This window comes from Corapipo altera, unplaced genomic scaffold (assembly GCF_003945725.1).
Source record: "Corapipo altera isolate COAL_440 unplaced genomic scaffold, ASM394572v1 23b, whole genome shotgun sequence".
In the NCBI taxonomy this organism is placed as follows: Eukaryota; Metazoa; Chordata; class Aves; order Passeriformes; family Pipridae; genus Corapipo; species Corapipo altera.
The window spans coordinates 15,713,795-15,730,863 of record NW_020884885.1 but is presented as its reverse complement, the minus strand read 5'-3'; the positions used below and the strand labels follow the sequence as shown (position 1 = coordinate 15,730,863).

Sequence of the window (17,069 nt, the reverse complement as noted above, 5' to 3'; positions counted from 1 at the left end):
CCAGCAAGGACTCAGGCCCCATAACCTGAAGCCGCGATGGAGCCTGCTAACCCCGAAAGTGATGTCCACCTTTAGCCTGTCAGCTGTCCTGTGGGGCAGCAGGCAACACAGCACGGTGACCCAACTGCCAGGTCGCTATCCTGAAGGGAATGACAGAATCATAGAATATCCTGAGTTGGAAGGGACCCACAAGGATCACTGAATCCACCTCTTAGCCCTGCACAGGACATCCCCAAGAATTCCATGTGCCTGAAAGCATTGTCCAAACGCTCCTTGAACTCATCCAGGCTTGGCGCTGTGACCACTTCCCTGGGAAGCCTGTTCGGCTGAAGAACTTTTTTCTAATATCTAACCCAAACCTCCCCTGACACAGCTTCAGGCCATTCCCTCGGGTACAGATGGCAGATTTATTATTCTCCCCGCCGCACCGTCGCTCGCCCCGTGTCCCGCCGTGTGCCGCCTCGCCAGATGCCTGTGGGCAGGGGCCGGGGGCGCTCGGAGGGCAGTGCGGGCCGCGGGCACGGCGGGGCACACCCGGCAGGCCGGGCCCGGGCCGGGGGAGGCGGCGGCGGGCCCCGGCCGCGTTGCCATGGGGACGCGGCGGCCGCCCCGGCGGGGAGGGACCGGCGGCGGCGGCTGTTCCTGCGCCGAGCGCGGCCGGAGGGGGCAGAGCTGAGCCGGGCCGGGCCGCGCCGCGCCAGGAGCTCCGCACCCCGCGCCGCACCGTCCCCGGCCCCGGCGGGAGCCGCCGCCGCCGCCCCGGTAAGTGCGGGTACGGCCTTTCCCCGGCGCTCCGGAAGCGCCGCCGGGCGTCCCGGCACCCCTCCTGCCGCCGGCGTGCCAATCTCCCCCCCCGGCCTGGCCCCTGCTGTACTGGCCCCGTCGCCGCTCACGCCGGCCCCTCACCTCGGGGCTGTGCCGGGCGCCCTTCCTGCACCCCCGCTCCCTGCGGGGCCGTCATCTCGCCCCGGGGGCTGCGGGCTGCCCTGGCCCGCTGGGTACCTCCGGGAGCTCCCCCGATCTCCCACCTCCCCTCCTCACCCTGGGGATTTTAAGGCTGCCCAGCCCTTCCCTTCCTCCCTGGGGCCGGGGTCTCTCTGCCGGCCCTGGGGGCCCGGCGCTGGTCGCCCCCCGCTCTCCGTGGTGCGGGGGTTGCCCTTGCGGGGCGCGGGGGCTGCAGCCTCGGCGCGCCTTCCTCTCCCTGCCCGCGCCGGGGAAATTGCGGGTGACACGTGTGCGGTGCCACTGAGCCCTTTAGTGCCGCGGAGCTGCTGCTTTTTGTGTTGAAAGCGGCTTCCGAATTTCTCCGGGGCTTCTGGTTTCTGGGGCGATTCGTAGGATTCTCTGGCCGCCCTGGTCGCGGGGCAGGGTCCTGCATCTAAGCCCCTCTGAGCTCCTTCCAGACTCTCCTAAGCCAGATCTGTGCCTCTTTGAGGTAGGTCAAGGTTATTGTGCTCTTCATTCAGTGGATGGGGAAAGTGGAAACACGGACAGACTGTGGGATTTCCTCAAGGTCACCCCGGGAATTGGACCCCAAGCATCCTCTCCTCTCTTGTTGCACCCTCTGCAGCTGCTGTGCTCCTGCTGGGCGAAGGCGAAGTTGTGGAAATCGGATTTTCCAATGCCCCAGGCCTCTCTCCTGCAGAGCCTCTCAGCTTTTAGTTTCTACACCTTGCCAGGTGTCAGAGCAGGATTCCAGCTATATTTGTTGGGCCTAATATCATGTAGCTGTTCAGTGTTTACAGTTAAATACTAGGTGTTTTTACCATAGTATGTTCATCTCTGAGAGTCTCGCTGCTGTTAGGATCTGACCTCGTGGCGTTGCTGCTGCAGTTGGGATGATATCTGCAGTGATTTTTGATCACTGCAAGTAACTGTGGTTTTGCCTCTCAGAACTCGCTTCTGGCAAATGCAAGCAAAAGACAATTGAACTATAGTGGTACTGGGCTGATAACAGTGTATCCTGTGGGACTGGGTGGTGGTTGTCTTCTTGTCCGCTGCTTGTGTTTTGCTTTGCAGGCTGTTACGAACAAAGATGTAGACAAGTTTTAATAGGAGGAGTTACTCTAACCTCTTCCCCAGAAAATAAACGCCAGGATATAATGAGGAGTTACCCCTTTGAGTGTCTCGCCTGTAGGATTTTTTAACTGCGTGCTACTACTTCTTGTTCACACAGGTGCAGTTTTTTTACGGTGCTGTGCCCTTGGGCTCATCTGTTCACCGAGTGCCTGTCATAGTAAGGAGTGTTATATTTTGAGGGTGGTGGCAATCGTTGACAAGGATGGCTGGCTGAATTGGAATAGGGAACAAACCTGTGTCATAAATTGGAGCCCTGATCTGTTCTGAAGGAAAGTCTGCAGTCTTGTTTGATATCCAGCAATCTTGTTAATGTCTTACTAAGATGCCAGAACCCTAGAAGATCCTCCTACTGCCATTTTAAGAAGGGGTAGTGTGCTGTATTAGGTTACTAAAAAGTAAAAATCACTGACAGCCTGTCAAGGCCATTTACTTCTCCTTTCCTGCCAGTATTTAAGTTAGTGGGCAAGATGGTAGAAATATCAACCTGGCTGGCCAAGGTGACAGCAGCATGTACATGTGGAAACAGCTCCCTACTCACTTGTGCGTCGTGTTTTGTGTTGTAGGTCTCTGGCAGGGCAAAGGCATGATGGAGTGAAGGCAGTGTGATGCAGCAATTGGTGTTTGGTGTGCCTTGAAGCTGGGGTGCAATGAGGATTTGGAGCTGTGTTTTAATGGGGAAAGTTTTCCTTAGAAGCTGTAAACATTTCATGTGCCTATACAGTTGTTCTTGCGTAATTGTTGTCATTCTGAGAATTGTGAAATAGTAGGAGGGCGTGATTTTCTGGAGAAGGACAGCAGTGTTTTTAGGTGGGAAAATGTGCTGTGTTTAGCTACAGTAAAAGGTATGTATAGAGCCAGCATCCCTGACCAGGGGTCCACTTCTGGAGATTCCCCTAAGCCCAGTCTGGGGAACACCCTCATTGCAGGGTGTGCAATGGTGTGACAATAGTTAATTGTCTTTGGCACTTCTTGAGGAATATGTTTAGTGCTGATAGCTGAGTGTGCAGCTGCAGGTTGTGCCCATGGTGGGGGGAAATGATGGGAGCCCCAGGCAAGGAACTATAACCAGATACCAACCCTTGGCACAGCAAAGGGCATAGAGACCTTTGGCACTGGCCAGGTGACCAGGCATTCAGACACAGCAGGAGCTGATGACACAGCAGGAAGACCCCAGACTGTTTGGGTGTCTGAGCTGTAAGAGTATAAAAGCCTTTGTTGTGAGTCCCTCCCAGGAGGCACCATCTCGAGCTTTTTTTTTGTGTTGCTGCACCACAATTTAATTCCTCTAAGGATCTAGACATCTGAGACTCTGCTGTGGTAAACCCAGGGCTGAGCTGGTAAGGAAACCTTGTCTGACTGTGTGAGTGGGGAGTGTGCAGGGAGACAAGTGGGACACGTGTCAGGTCACTGGAGCCGTGCAATGTGAAAGGGCTTCAGTCCCAGCAGCCCCTTGCTGGGACCCATCTGGGGTGGTGGGAGTGTGACTCCTAGAGTGGCTCCTGGATAGTCAGACAGGGAAATTTCCTTAATACGCTCTGGGTTTTATCTGAATAATCTGCAGACAGGAGGCTGTAAGAGTGACTGATGAGTTGCTCCTTCTTCTTCAGCAGGGAGTGCCTCGGTGTGGCGTAAGGCTGCATGGTCTCCATCTCTGGTCCTCCAAGGGACCAGGCTTTGGGTTTGCTACTGGGCTGCTGGTTACATGTTTTACAGATGTTGGCAAACCTCTGGACTCTCTTTCACCCCACTGTGGAATTAAAATGCTCTTGGAGGGTAATTGCCAGATTCACCACACTTACTGGAAGATGGTATGTCCTTGTGAAATCCAGGGGATGCAAGGCTTGTGTGTTGGGAAGAAAAGTTTATCAGTGTTGAACATAACTGTGGAGGGACTCAGGTCCCCTGGTGCTGGCTGGCAGCAGGTCTGCCTTGTTCCAGCACAATTCTTGCTTTTGTCACTTGATCCTTGGGCTCACTTGGGGGTAGGGAACTGCAAATCTTCTGCGCTGCCAACTTTCCAGTGCCAGCAAGATGCCCTACACAGGGTGTATCTCTTAATGGGTTGGGTTTATCTGCCTAAAATCAGTTTGTGCTGCCAGAATGACACAGAAGAGCTTTGAACTAGGCCTCAAGGGAAAAGAGGAGTAAAAATGCAAAATATTTTTGTTCTGTTGTTAGGAGAGCCTGTGATGGGGAGACATGTGTAACCAAACCGGATTTGGAATGTCTGGGACAAATGAGTTTCCTTGTGATCCTGAGTGCTGCAGTTCATGTGTATTATGATAGGGTGCTAATGTCCTGTGAAGGATTTTTCTGCAGTTTCCCCTTTTATAGGCTGTTCCAGAACAGAGGGGCATTTCTTCCTAAGTCTACTTTCTTCCTGGCCTTCGTTTTTCAGGATTTTTTCCCCTGTTGTTTTGTTGATGGGGTATTTTTATTTTTTATTTGCTTTTTTTTCCCCCAGAATGAAATTTCTACGCAGCTATGGCAGGTCAGTGGTGTCTCAGAGCTGTGCTCCTTCACCCTTGATGTAGCTCTGGCAGAGGCAGTGGAGCAAATTTGGTTTGCACCAGCGGAGTTTGAGCCATCATGTGGGAGCCCTTGAGCAACAGGAAGAGCCTGGGCTCAAAGCCTTTTTAGCCTGTCATGTACAAGTTTGTTAATGTCTTGTTAGGCTTCCAGTTGGACATGCTTTTCTCCCAGCTGCCTCTACTCCCGTGTTTAATTCTGCAACACTGTGTAAGGACAAATGCCTGCACTGCTCCTTCGATAGCAACAGTGCATGATGGGGAAGAATTTGCCTGGTCATAGCATCCTGCCTTCTGCTACTGCAGGTACATAAGGACTGGTAATTATTCCTTTTACATCTGTGTATGCATTCACCTAAATCCTTAATGGTGCTTTCAGGAAATGCAAAAGGCTGCTTTGATGCCTGTGTTTGCATATTTGGGCTTTCTTAGAAGTGGCCAAACATCTGCACAATTAGAAGCTGGGAGAATTGAAATTGTCAATTGCTTATCATGGCAAAGGAACTAGGGATGCTACCTATTGAAGGCAGTGCATTGTTTTTATTTGTTACTCTTGAAGATGTTGAACACCGTGGCATTCCTCACAAATGGCTGCGTGGACTCCATGCTGGAGCTGTTTGCCTTGTGTGTCTGCAGTGAGACATCGGGATGTGACTGCAAGCTCCTCTTCTCCCCTGCCAAAGAGGTGTCTGAGATCTGACAGGGCAGTGTGTTTCAACTTCCCTGGTACCTGTGATTTGATGAAGCCATCCTCCTTTGTCAAGGCTGAGTGCTCTGGCTGTGCCTGACTGGACTGGGGACTGTCATTTGGCCATATCCAGCTAACAGTGTGCCGGGTTGCTAGAGCTAATGCTGTGTTGCTCCAGCTAATCCTAACAGCAGATAAATATTTTTTTTCCTGTCCCCTTCTGTTTGTTTTCCAGCACAAAGATAGCAGGAAGAAGGAGGTGGATTGAGCTGTCCAATGCCAAACTTGGATGTTGCTTTAACCTTGCAGTATTGATTGCCTAGTAGTTCAAGTTATTGTGAAAATAAAGTAACAGGAGGTACAAAAGCTCTAGAAAACAAGGCAAAACCCCAGACAAACCCAGTGAAAAGACCTTGTCACTCCAGGTGGTTTGGATTTGTGTCTGGCAGTTTCCTCTTACACATCTGCAAATATAAAAACTTTGAACACTTGCTGTCTTAGGAGGGCTGTCTACATGGAGATTATATCCTTGGGGAAGGGAGAGGCACCCAGGCAGCACTGCTTGTTCTGTATCAGAAGAAATGTGATGAGATACTGTTTGTTTAATTTGTGGGGTCTCGACTGATCTTAACTTAGTGCAGCCTGTGGTGAGCTGCTCACAGGAATGCAATCTTATTTTATTTTGTTAATTTTTTTTTTTGTCACGGTTTCTTGTTCTCATTTTGGTAGTGCTCTTGTGGGTGGGTGGCTATGTCTTGTCAAACCTCCCTGTGCCCTGCTCCTTCCTTTGGCACTGATGCTAGTGTATGATGTATCAGGACAGCTGTCTGCATTTTTTTTCTTTCCTGTGTCAGAGGCATTTTTCCAGAGGCAGGAGGAGAGAGGCTGGTTTTGACCAAGCTGTGAGTTTCCCAGAATAGCATGCATTCGAGGAGCTGGACATGACTGTAGTCACATCGAAGACTGTGCCTGCCCCACCTGGAGTTTGACTCCGTGGTTGGGGCTCATACTTTCAATTTAAAGGCTGTCTCAGCTATGAGGAGCTTTGTGGACAAGGTGGGGAGAGGGAAGGAGAAGGAAATCTTCCTCTCTTATAGAGGTCACTGGTGCTTCTGCACTGAGTGACTAACTGGCTTGGAGGAGGTGGTTGGGAAGAGAGAAGTTATGTGTTTTTCTGTTTTAATTAAAGAACAAAGATAGGGGACTTTCAGCAAATTATTTTAGTAGGAAAGAGATGCTGTGCAAGTGAGCAGTTGGTTTGGATCAAGCCAGAAGAAGTCCAGTAGCTCGATCCTGCATTTCTGAATTCAACTTCCATTGAAGCCCTTTTGCTTTGACAAGGGCTATGCTGTGTGGTGTGGAAGCTCCTACCCAGGAGGAGTTCTGGCTTTGTGTGGATAAGCACATGGAAGGAAGCAGTAGCATGTGATGTGCTTAGTCTGGGGCAGCACATCTTCTCTTTGGCAGAGGGCAGTTCCCTGTTGCCTGACAGATGTGGTGGGATGGAAACACCTTCTTCAAGGCCATGTGCAGACTGGGAGCATGTTTGGTGCCGTGTTCAGTGCTGCACTCTTTGCTCTGCAGTAGGGATTTATAAAAAAGAAGTAATTGTGTTTTAGGGACAGGCTGTGTCAGGGGCTACTTGTGAATTTGGGTATTGCTTTCTCCTTTAAAACAGATTTAGAGCTTGACCTGGGATAAGCAATAAAATGTCTGTGTCTGATTTTGTTCCCTAGAATCAAATGGGGACAGAAGTGCTTGTACACAACTTGTACACAATGGCAATGGCAGTTGTTGCAGAAGGTATGATCTGATGTAGTAAATGGCCTCTTCTTCTAGGTGTTAAATTTCCTTTTTCAGTTTGTGTTGGCTTTTTCAAGACAGGGTTAGTAGCTTCCTTTTCCATGCCCTGGGTAAGCTGAGCTCTTCTCTGTAAGGCAACAGGTGCACTTGTTATTTCATCTTATCCTTTGGAAATAACTGTTGTTTATGAAGGCTGTTTTCTAGGGGTAGTAGTTTTTTTAATGGACATAAAACTCATTGTGATGGCCAGACCCCCTTCCCCTGAACTGTCCCATTCGTCTTGTTAGCAACTAAATGTGTGCATGACCTGAGCAGCTGTTGTCTTTTTAATGCTGTTTTTTATTTGTTGCAGAAACTTACAATGTAGAATCACCAGTGCCCCACTCTGGTTCTTCACAACTAATGGAGAGCTTGAAGGAAATAGCTTCGATACTGAAGTGATAAGCACAACAGAAATGCCAGACGCTATATAAACAACTAAAATCAGCCCCCGGCCCTTCCTGAAAGAGGGATGAGTTACAGGAATACATCAACAGATGGTCTGAATTTGACTTTGGAAAAGGGGGAAGAAATGCCAGGCCGCTGCTGAGCTGTGTGTGGGCGCGTGCCCAAGTGCGCCGTGCAGGGTGCAGCCTGCCAGCACACTCCTGGGGAAGCTGAGCAGGCTGCTCCTGCAGCATCCATGTGCTAGAGAGGCACCTGCGCAATGCTGACTCAGTTTCTGTGGCTCTGCCAGGTCCCTGGTGTGGTGAGGTTCAGCTGTGCCCGCTTGTCAGGCTGCTCTTGAAGATGGGCGATGGCCAGTTTGCAGAGGCACAGGGTCAGCTCACGGAGAGAGACTGTGGAGCTGCTGTGCAGCTTCTGAGGTGTTGCTTGGCACACGGGTGAGACTGTAGGGAGGTCATAGGGTGCAGTTACCTGGACCTGTGTCAGTGCAAATTGAGCTGGTCTGGAGCTGGAAACAAATGGATCAGCTGTGCTAAAGGTCACGTGCTGTTTGGACACACCTCTGCATATATGTGAGCTGGCAAGCTTGCTGGCAGCTTGAAAGGACGTGAGATAGGAGAGGGTTTCCATGTCATGGTTGGGGACTCTGATGAACTCCCGCAGAGCTGGCTGCTGTGGCCAGCCTTCCCTCTTCCTCTCCCCTGATGAGGTTACTGCTCTTGCAGGGGAAGGAGAACATGGGTTCCCCAGCTGGGACTAGAGCTGGGGTCCTGACACCAACCATGGCAGCAGCAGAGTGGTGCCTCACCTCGTGAGTGGCTCTGCTGTGAGGCAGGCAGGTTCCCATGGTCAGTAGCCACACCTGACTCTGAAGGGGTGGTGCAATGAAGCCCAGAAGTCCTTGTCCAGGGACCTCTTGAGCAGAACCGTGTGTCTGATTCCTGTATTGCCAAACCATTGTTAGTCTCCCAAGGCAACGTGCCTGCTACACTTCTCACTGGCACGACAACTCCTTGTGTCTACTGCTGCCTGCTGTTCCTGCCACTCACTGTTTGATGAGACAGTGTTGGTTGGTAGTTAGAGCAGAGTTGTGAGGTGTCCTTCAGGGTTGATTTTTGTTTATAAACTTTCTGAAGACAGGTCTAATTCTTAAGCAATGCAAGATAAATTGCTTCACTGAGGATGTGTCAGGTAAATTCTTGTGGATACATCTGGCAGGTAGTGGCATTGCACTGCTCATGCAGAGTAGCCAGGTAAGACACTTAATGTCTAGAGAAGGATTTCTTTTCCTCTCACTCTTTTTCCTTTCCGTCCCCTTGCACTCTGTTTAGGTGAGCAGGACTGCATGTGTTTTCTTTTGTCTGTAGCCTTCTAAAGATGTTATCTTCCTGCTGGGAATGCCTTGCCTGCCTTGCAATCTGCTGATTCTGAACACTCTGGGTGAGCAGGGAGCTAGTGAATGGACTATGCCATAGACTCTGGAGCCATCAGGCAGTGGTTGCAGTCCCCTTGACAATTCCTCCACTTGTCACAGAGTGCGTATAAGTTTCCCTGAAGGAGCTGGTAACCTCATTAGGAGCAGCATGACCCATGTGGGGCTGCTGCTGTGTGTTTAGCTAGGAACCATTTTGCTGTGATCTGAACAGCTTTGACATAAGCAAACAGCTGAGGTGGGGAGGAGGGAAATGCTGTTTGTGATGCAGGAAAAGAGCAGTTGTGTTCACGTACCCCCAGCAAAGGGACTAGCAGCAGCAGTATCCTGTGGCTGAGAGACAAGGAATATTGATTAACATGACATTTAAGTGGCATTTCTTCTAGTGTACTGGGAGCATTAGTCAAAGTCTGCCTTCAGCTCTGAGAAGTAATGAGATAAGCTTCCTTCCTCAGAGAGGCCTCTGCCTACTGCTGCAAAGTGTTTGGCAGGCTGGGAGATGTCCTTTTGTTATCCTGTCAATTCTCTTATGTCTGGTCCCTTGTACAAAAGGCACCTGAAGTACACCTTTGGCTCTGGCAAGCAGCCTGTACACCAGTACAGGCTTACTGCTTACATGGTGGCTCCTGCTCCATGCTTCTCGGTCACCTTGCTTTAGGTGGAGCCCAGCTTCTGACTCTAAAAGGTGACACAGGAGGGAGTATGTCCTTTCACACTCTGGGGTCCTCTTTGATTAACCTGAGATATTTTAGCGATGGTTCCCGTGTTGGTGGCTCTCGGGACACTGTGGCTTTGCTGCAGGGACAGGATGTGGGGTTTGATGGATGCTTTCCAGTTCCAGTCAAGCTCAAGCTGTCCCTCTTTGGGACTCCAAGTGACAGCTATCAGTTGACACATAGACCCACAGGGCTCTGGATTTCTAGGTCTTTTAAAAAATTCTGTTGAGGGCCCAGAAGCTCTTATCTCCCAGGCTTCCCTGGAAGAATTCTTTTTCTATTGTTTTGGTTTTGTTTTTGTTTTTTTCTGATGTGCACAGCAGGCAGGCTGCAGGCTGCTGCCAAGAGGGGCAGCCCTGCTTCCACTCCTGCCTCTCTCTGCTTGTGCCAGCAAAAGCATTTGTGTGTTTGCAGCTACGTATTGACCTGGGAATAGACCTGGTCCAAAATGAATTCTTCAATTTGCTGAGGGAGGGGAGAGCTCCCTCCTTTTTGGCAGTAGCCTGATGTTATGCTGGGCTAGTGGTTGAGTAACCACAGTCTCTTCTGGGAAAGAAAATCACGTGTCATAAGAAAGATGCAATTGCCAGGGGCTAAAAATCCCTGGTACTGTTCTCTTCATGAGAATATTTGCACCTTCTTTGCCAACATACTGCCAAGACTGCACTGAGCCTGTAGCAGTGCCTCTTTGTGCAGGACAAACTGTGTCGTGCTACCCTTCCACGGCATTGGGCCTCACTTGGTGCCTGATTGTAGATTCTCTCTTTGAGGGGGAGACACAGCATCATGTCCTTACTGCCAGAGAAGACTGTTGCTTTTCAGGTCTCCTAGGCATGGCCCTGTGTACTGCCAGACTCAGGTGGTATAGGAAGAAGAGAACAGAGAGTAAAAACACCCCAATGCCTTTGCTTTGCACCAGCACAATCCCCAAGCGCGCACAGGAAAAGCACGTGCTTCAGAAAGCACTCGGTGAGCGCCTGTCCTTGGAGGTGCAAAGAAGTATGACCCACTTCCTCTCCTCTTCCTCTTCCTATCCCTCCCTTGCATGGTAAGAAGTGGTGGCAGTGCCTAGCAGACACCCTTAGTGTGAACATAGCTGATGCTGAGCCTTCCTCACCAGGGGTGGCAGAGGTGAGGGATCTGGTTAACCTTGGGCTGGAGAGGTGGGAGGCTCCTCTCTGAGTGCATCTGAACCTTGCTGGGATTGTGTCTCTCTTTCCTGATGTTCTTTTGCTTCTCCCTGCTCCACCTTGTCCTGTTTCTGAAGGTTCTGTTCCTATTTTGACATGGGAGGTATGCACTGGCCTGCCTGCCTGCCTACCTCCATTGCCAGATAGGTTAAGGGAGCATGTTGGGATTGCTTAACTTGGTTAAGCATACACTGCAGTCTCTGCATGCTGCCTGTCTGGCCAAGCTGTCCTGCCTGACTTCAGGGACATGGAGGAGGCAGGTCTGGGTGAGGAGCAGCACATGGCTGAATACTGGGTGACTTGCAGCCCTCGGTGCTGCTCCGTGGCTTGTGACTGCTGGTACCACGTGGTCCCTGTGGGAAAGGGGCTCCCTACAGGGTCTCTGCCTCACAGTGTGTCAGCAGGGTGTCATCTCAAGACTTCTGATGTGCTCTGGGCCACAGAGGTAGGAAGAGATAAGCTGGCTGGACCTTTGGAGAGAGGATTCTGTGTCCATCATTGTACCAAGGGCTGGGTGAACGAGCAGGACTTTTTGCACCTTAGCCAGGCAGCAGCTGGGCTGAGCACGCCCGTAGGGTGCCAGCCACAGCACTCTGATGCTGCTTCTCCAAAAGCCATGTCAAGGCAAGTACTTTCCACTCTCTCTCAGCTATTATGAAAGAGCCTGGGTTTGCTGCACCCTTCTCTCACTTGCCCTCAGGGCATGCTGGGCTTGTTTGAATTAATGTAATTAGCACATGCCTTATTAGCTCACTAAGGCACAAAGAACTCATGTATATTTGTAGCCAGGTTAAGCAGCCCCTATTAATTTAATAACTGTGTCCTCCTCTGCACAGCAACAGTTAATCACTGGTGGTGACTCAGGACCAGTCAGTATGAAGGAAATCTGGGCAAGGTGTATATGTGTGCGGTTCTTTTTTATTGTGTTGTATTTTTATTAACGAGCAGAGCTGTGAAGGGAATTAGCAGCAGACGGAAGGGAACTTTCAGTGTGGGTTTACTAAACAGCCAGCCTTGGATGTTTCCTATGCTCTGTGCTGTCTGTAGAAAAGGATCTGTAGAATGAATCAGCGAAATATAACACTGACTGGAAGGCAGAAATATGCAGAAATAAACTTCAGCAACCTGTGCTTGGAACTCTGCTCCAATCAGGTTATGTACTATTTTACTTGATTGTCTACCCTTTTCCTCCCTGGTGAGTCCTGGGGCAAGGAAGTAGCTAGTGTATTCTGGCACTGCTCGTATCTGAAACTGTGAAAGAACAAGGTTCTTGTGAAAGAACAAAAATAGTTGCAAGCAATTTCATTCTCTGCAGCACTGTGGTCCTCGGTTCCTTTTACTGGCCTGGGACTTGCCACACACAGCGCTTGGCTAGGTCCAGTTGAAAGCTGCCAGAATGCTTACCACCAGGTGTTTTGTGGGTTTGAATGTTTTTTTTTGTTGTTTGTTTACTTGGTTGGTTTGGAGTTTTGTTTGGTTTTTTTTGTTTTGTTTTGTTTTTTTGAATTTTGTGGGGTTTTGTTTGTTTGATTGGGTTTTTGTTTTTATTTTCAAATTTTTGTTTGTTTAGGTTTTTTGTTTTTGTTGGGAAAATAAAAGTCTGTGAGACTGTGGGATGACAGGGGACGCACATGAGTCCGTGTGCAGCAGGTTGAAACAGATGAATTTATTTGTCCTTCCTTAGAGCCCATTCTCAGGACAGCCCAATTTTTGAGTGAAGGTTCTGTGAGTGGTTAGTGGGATGAGGAGCTGCGATGGGTGAAGATCTGCAGAGGTGTCCATGAAAAAGTCTGTGGGAAGATAAACAGCTTCTGGGGTACCTCAGATGCTACCCAGAGGTGGTGATTTTTTCCCCCTTCCTCCTCTTTTTGTCCTTTGTTTCAGGGGCAGGAAGGAAAACTGCTCAGCTTGGTGGGAAGGAGTCTTTCCAAGCAGGATCAGAGTAGGTGGCTCAGAGCTGTGAACTGCTTGGCACACACCAAGATAGGAGGTGTTTTTCCAGGGCAGCTTTTTAACCAATGTCCTGGTTTTAGCTGGCATAGAGTTAATTGTCTTCCTAGTAGCTGGTACGGTGCTGTGTTTGGATTTAGTATGAGAATAATGTTGATAACATGCTGATATTTTAGTTGTTGCTAAGTACTGCTCACTCTAAATCAAGGACTTTTCCATTTCCCATGCTCTGCCAGTGAGGAGGTACACGAGAAACTGGGAGGGAGTATGGCATCAGGAAAGCTCTGATGTAGTTGCCATCATGGAAACATTTTGGGATGCCTCACATGACTGGAGTGCTGCATTGGATGGCTATAAGCTCTTCAGAAGGAATAGGCAAGGAAGGAGAGGCAGTGGCTCTGTACATTAGGGAGTGTTTTGACTGTCTAGAGCTGAAGGATAGTGATGATCAGGTTGAGTGCTGTGGGAAGGTTAACAAGGCCAGCATCCTGATGGGAGTCCGTTATAGACCACTCAACCAGGATGAAGAGGCAGATGAAATATTCTATAAGCAGCTGGCTGATGTTTCACAATTGCCAGCCCTTGTTCTTGTGGGAGACTTTAACTTTCCAGATGTCTGCTGGAAGCTCAACAAGTGGAGAGGAGGCACTCTAGGAGATTCCTGGAGTATGTGGAAGATAACTTCCTGACACAGCTGGTAAGTGAGGGGTGGTGCTGCTCTAGACCTGCAGTTTACAAACAGAGAAGGGCTGGTGGGAGATGTGGTGGTCAGAGGCTGTTTGGGGCACAGCACCCATGAAAGTACAGAGTTTTCGATTCTTGGTGAAGTAAGAAAGGAGGTCAACAAATGGATCCAGAAAGGCTGAGCATCCTTTAAGAAGGAAATCTTAGAGGCACAGGAGCAGGCTGTCCTTGTGTGTCAAAAGACAAGCTGGCAGGGGAGAAGGCCAGCCTGGCCGTACAGGGAGCTTTTGCAGGAACTCAGAGGAAGAAAAGGAGGGTTTATGACATTTGGAAGAAGGGACAGATGACTCAGGAAGAGTACAGGGGTGTCAACAGGTCATGTAGAGAGAAAATTAGAAAGGCGAAAGCTCAGCTAGAACTCAATCTGACCACTGCTGTGAAAGGTAATAAAAAGTGTTTTTATAAATATACTAACAACAAGAGAAGGCCAAGGAGAATCCCCATCCTTTATTGCATGCTGGGGGAAACAGTGACAAAGGCTGAGGAAAAGCCCAAGGTACTTAATGCCTTCTTTGTCTCAGTCTTTAACAGAAAGATTGGTGATCCTCAGGGTAACTGGCCCCCTGAGGTGACAGAGGTTCAGTGTTGTTCTGCTGGAGACTTTACAGAGGGATCTGGACAGGCTGGATTGATGGGCTGATGCCAACCGTATGAGGTTCAACAAGGCAAAGTGCTGGGTCCTGCACTTGTATCACAACAACCCCATGCAGTGTTGGGGGCAGAGTGGCTGGAAAGCTGCCTGGTGGAAAAGGACCTGGTTGACAGCTGACTGAACATGAGCCAGCAGTGTGCACAGGTGGCCAGGAAGGCCAGTGGCATCCTGACCCCTATCAGGAATATGTGGCCAGCAGGACCAGGGCAGTGATTTTCCCTCTATATTAGGCACTGTTGAGCCCACACTTCGAATCCTGTGTTCAATTTTGGGCCCCTCGCTGAAAGAAGGACATTGAAGTGCTGGTGTCCAGAGAAGGGCAATGGACTTTCAAGAAGAAAAGTCTCTTCTAGTGCTGCATGCAGTGTTCTGAGAAAAAACATACTCATCTTGTGACATGAAGGTGATGGTCATCCATAGCAGTCGGTCGTTGACACAGCTGCCACCAAGCTCCTCGACTTAGGGCCATCATCAGTGTCTTGAAGGCCTAGAATAGCATCACATGCATCCTACACACCCCATGTTATTCCCAGGGCAGGGCTGCCAGGTCTCAGCACAGAGTCCACAGTGGGCACAACACTGACCTGAGCTGTCAGTCCTTCCCCTCTGGCAGCCTTGGGTTTGGCCACAGTGAGCCGACACCATCCCAGGACTACACACTTCAAGGCATCTAGCAGGAACAGCTCTATGGTTGGTTGTGTTGCTCTGGTGAGGTACTGGTGCAATTTGACCTGAAAAGATGCTTATTTCTCCCAACAGGACCACTCACATCCCTTTCTTTCAGAGGAGAAAGTTGAGAGCCAAGAGCCCTGGTTTTGCTGCTGATAGGGAATGAATGGTCCCTTTCATGCCTCAGGACCTCAGCTCAGTGCTCTACCTCATTCCTATTGAGTGAGCTAGAATCCGACCCTTGCTTTCCCTTGGGCTTCTTGGTTGATTGTTTTTAATTACTGTTTTGTATATGGTGATTATTTTAAATTGGGAGGAGGGAACTTTTTTCTACTCTCTTGGTCTCTTGGCAGAGCACCCAAGTGAGGGATTTGCACCATTTAGTTTCTCCATGGGATGTCCTTCCAGATCAAAGGGTTGGTCTGTCTGTCACCATCAGCTGGCTCTGCCTTGACCACCACAGATTATTGAAGAGAAATGCCATATATAAGCTCTTAGTTGTTCTCCCAGCTCTGTCTCCCATCTGCCAGACTCCCAAGTGCTCAGTGAAGCTGTCCTCTTTCTTCAGCTAATGCTGCATTTCTCTGAAGCTGTAATTTCTTAAAAACTGGTACAGAGAACAAATCCAGAGGAAGGTGGATTTAAAAATATTTAGAATCACACCAGTTCATCATGTGACTACATGATTTCTCAATCATGTAGTGCCTTTACATGGCACTTGTAAAGGGGCATTGCTGGCAATAAACCCACTTATGTCGTCCAGTAATGTCCAAGTTACACTTGCTTGTACACCAGCGTGATCATGTGCAGGCAATTTTCCTCTCTCAGTTATCTTGTGCTTCCACTTGTTGGCTCTTTAGATGCAAAATAACTTCACTCATTATAATCTTAATTTAAATAATCATTTTATGTAGAGGTTGCCACTTAGATACATATTATAGTTCATTGTGTTTGCATGTGTATTACTTGTTCCATAGGTACTTTTTATGGATCCCTTTGAACTGGTGGAGGGACTTGCAGGTCTCTACAGACCAAAGATTGGAACTCACCACTATTTTCAAGCAACGTACTGAGCCTGAATTTTTGCTGTGGCCATGCCCTGAATTCTTATCACTGCATCACTGAAGATTTTATGATAACAGAAATGGAAAGGGTTTTTGGCCTTCTGGCACCTACTCCAAGACTGAGTTTGCCTTTGAGCATGAATAGTTGTCCTAAATTTAGAGGCTATTTACTTGTGTTGTAAATGTTCAGAGGAATGACAGGGCAGCAGGGCTGTAGCATACTTGATGTGGCATTTGTGCGGCGCAGAGGAGCCGGGTCTCTTGAGACTCATCCTCTAGACCCAATTGCCTTTTTGAGAACTTGGAGAGGAGGCAGGTTGAGATGGGAAGAGCGCCAACATCTCCCATGGGTTTCCTTTGCCTCCCCCTGAGTGTTGCCAGGGGTTCTTTGACGACTTTTAGACCTCTTGTCTCTCTCTTGCACTGCCTTCAGAGAGTGTTTTAATGACTCCATGTGTTCTTAGTAAGATGACTGCAAGCTCGTTTGTCCTGCTGAAACCTTCCCTCTGGTTCCTTCAACTTGGCAGCTCCAAGGTCTTGGATAGCAAGACTTCTCACGTGAGCCCTGGGTGAGTCACTTCACCTAACAGCTGTCCTTACTCATCACATCTTGCAGTTCAGTCCTTGCATCCAGGACTGAAGGTCAGTGCAGCCACTAAAATAACAGGTCCCAGATACGCACCGGGGCCTTTTGGTGTGCTGCAGTACTGATACCAAGCTCAGCTTCAAGATGAGGTCAGCTTTCCATCTCTCCATCCAGGGCAGTTTCCCAAGACACACAGTCAAAGGGTACATCTAGTGTTTGTTCCAGATCAGCACAGGCCTGCTTCTCAAGTCTTTCTGTCTTGGCAGATGGTTTCACATTGAGCAGTTGCCCTTTGCAAACTTTTCTGCTCAGCCAAAGTGGGATGTGACCTGGTAACTGGAGTGTGAGCTGGTGCTAGCACCTATGAAACTAGTATCTGTTTCCTGAGCTGTCCTGGAGTAGATCTGAGGGGTAGGAAACTCGTTTAGGAGAGAGATCATGCTGGTGCAAGAAGAGGCCTCCATGAGACTCCCCTTGTTAAGTAATAGGGCAAATAGCTTCTGCTCTAATCTAAGCAAGTC

The 17,069-nt window shown here is 49.3% G+C and overlaps 1 protein-coding gene across 1 annotated transcript in view; it reads left to right on the top strand.

Annotated features, from left to right (window-relative positions):
* Positions 1 to 679: 679 nt before the first annotated feature.
* Positions 680 to 17,069, top strand: part of SLC25A22 (solute carrier family 25 member 22) — a 51,906-nt gene continuing 35,516 nt past the window's right edge. Inside the window, exon 1 of the mRNA XM_027642515.1 lies at positions 680 to 762. The gene's annotated coding sequence lies outside the window, so the exon portion shown is untranslated. The remainder of the gene's footprint in view (positions 763 to 17,069) is intronic.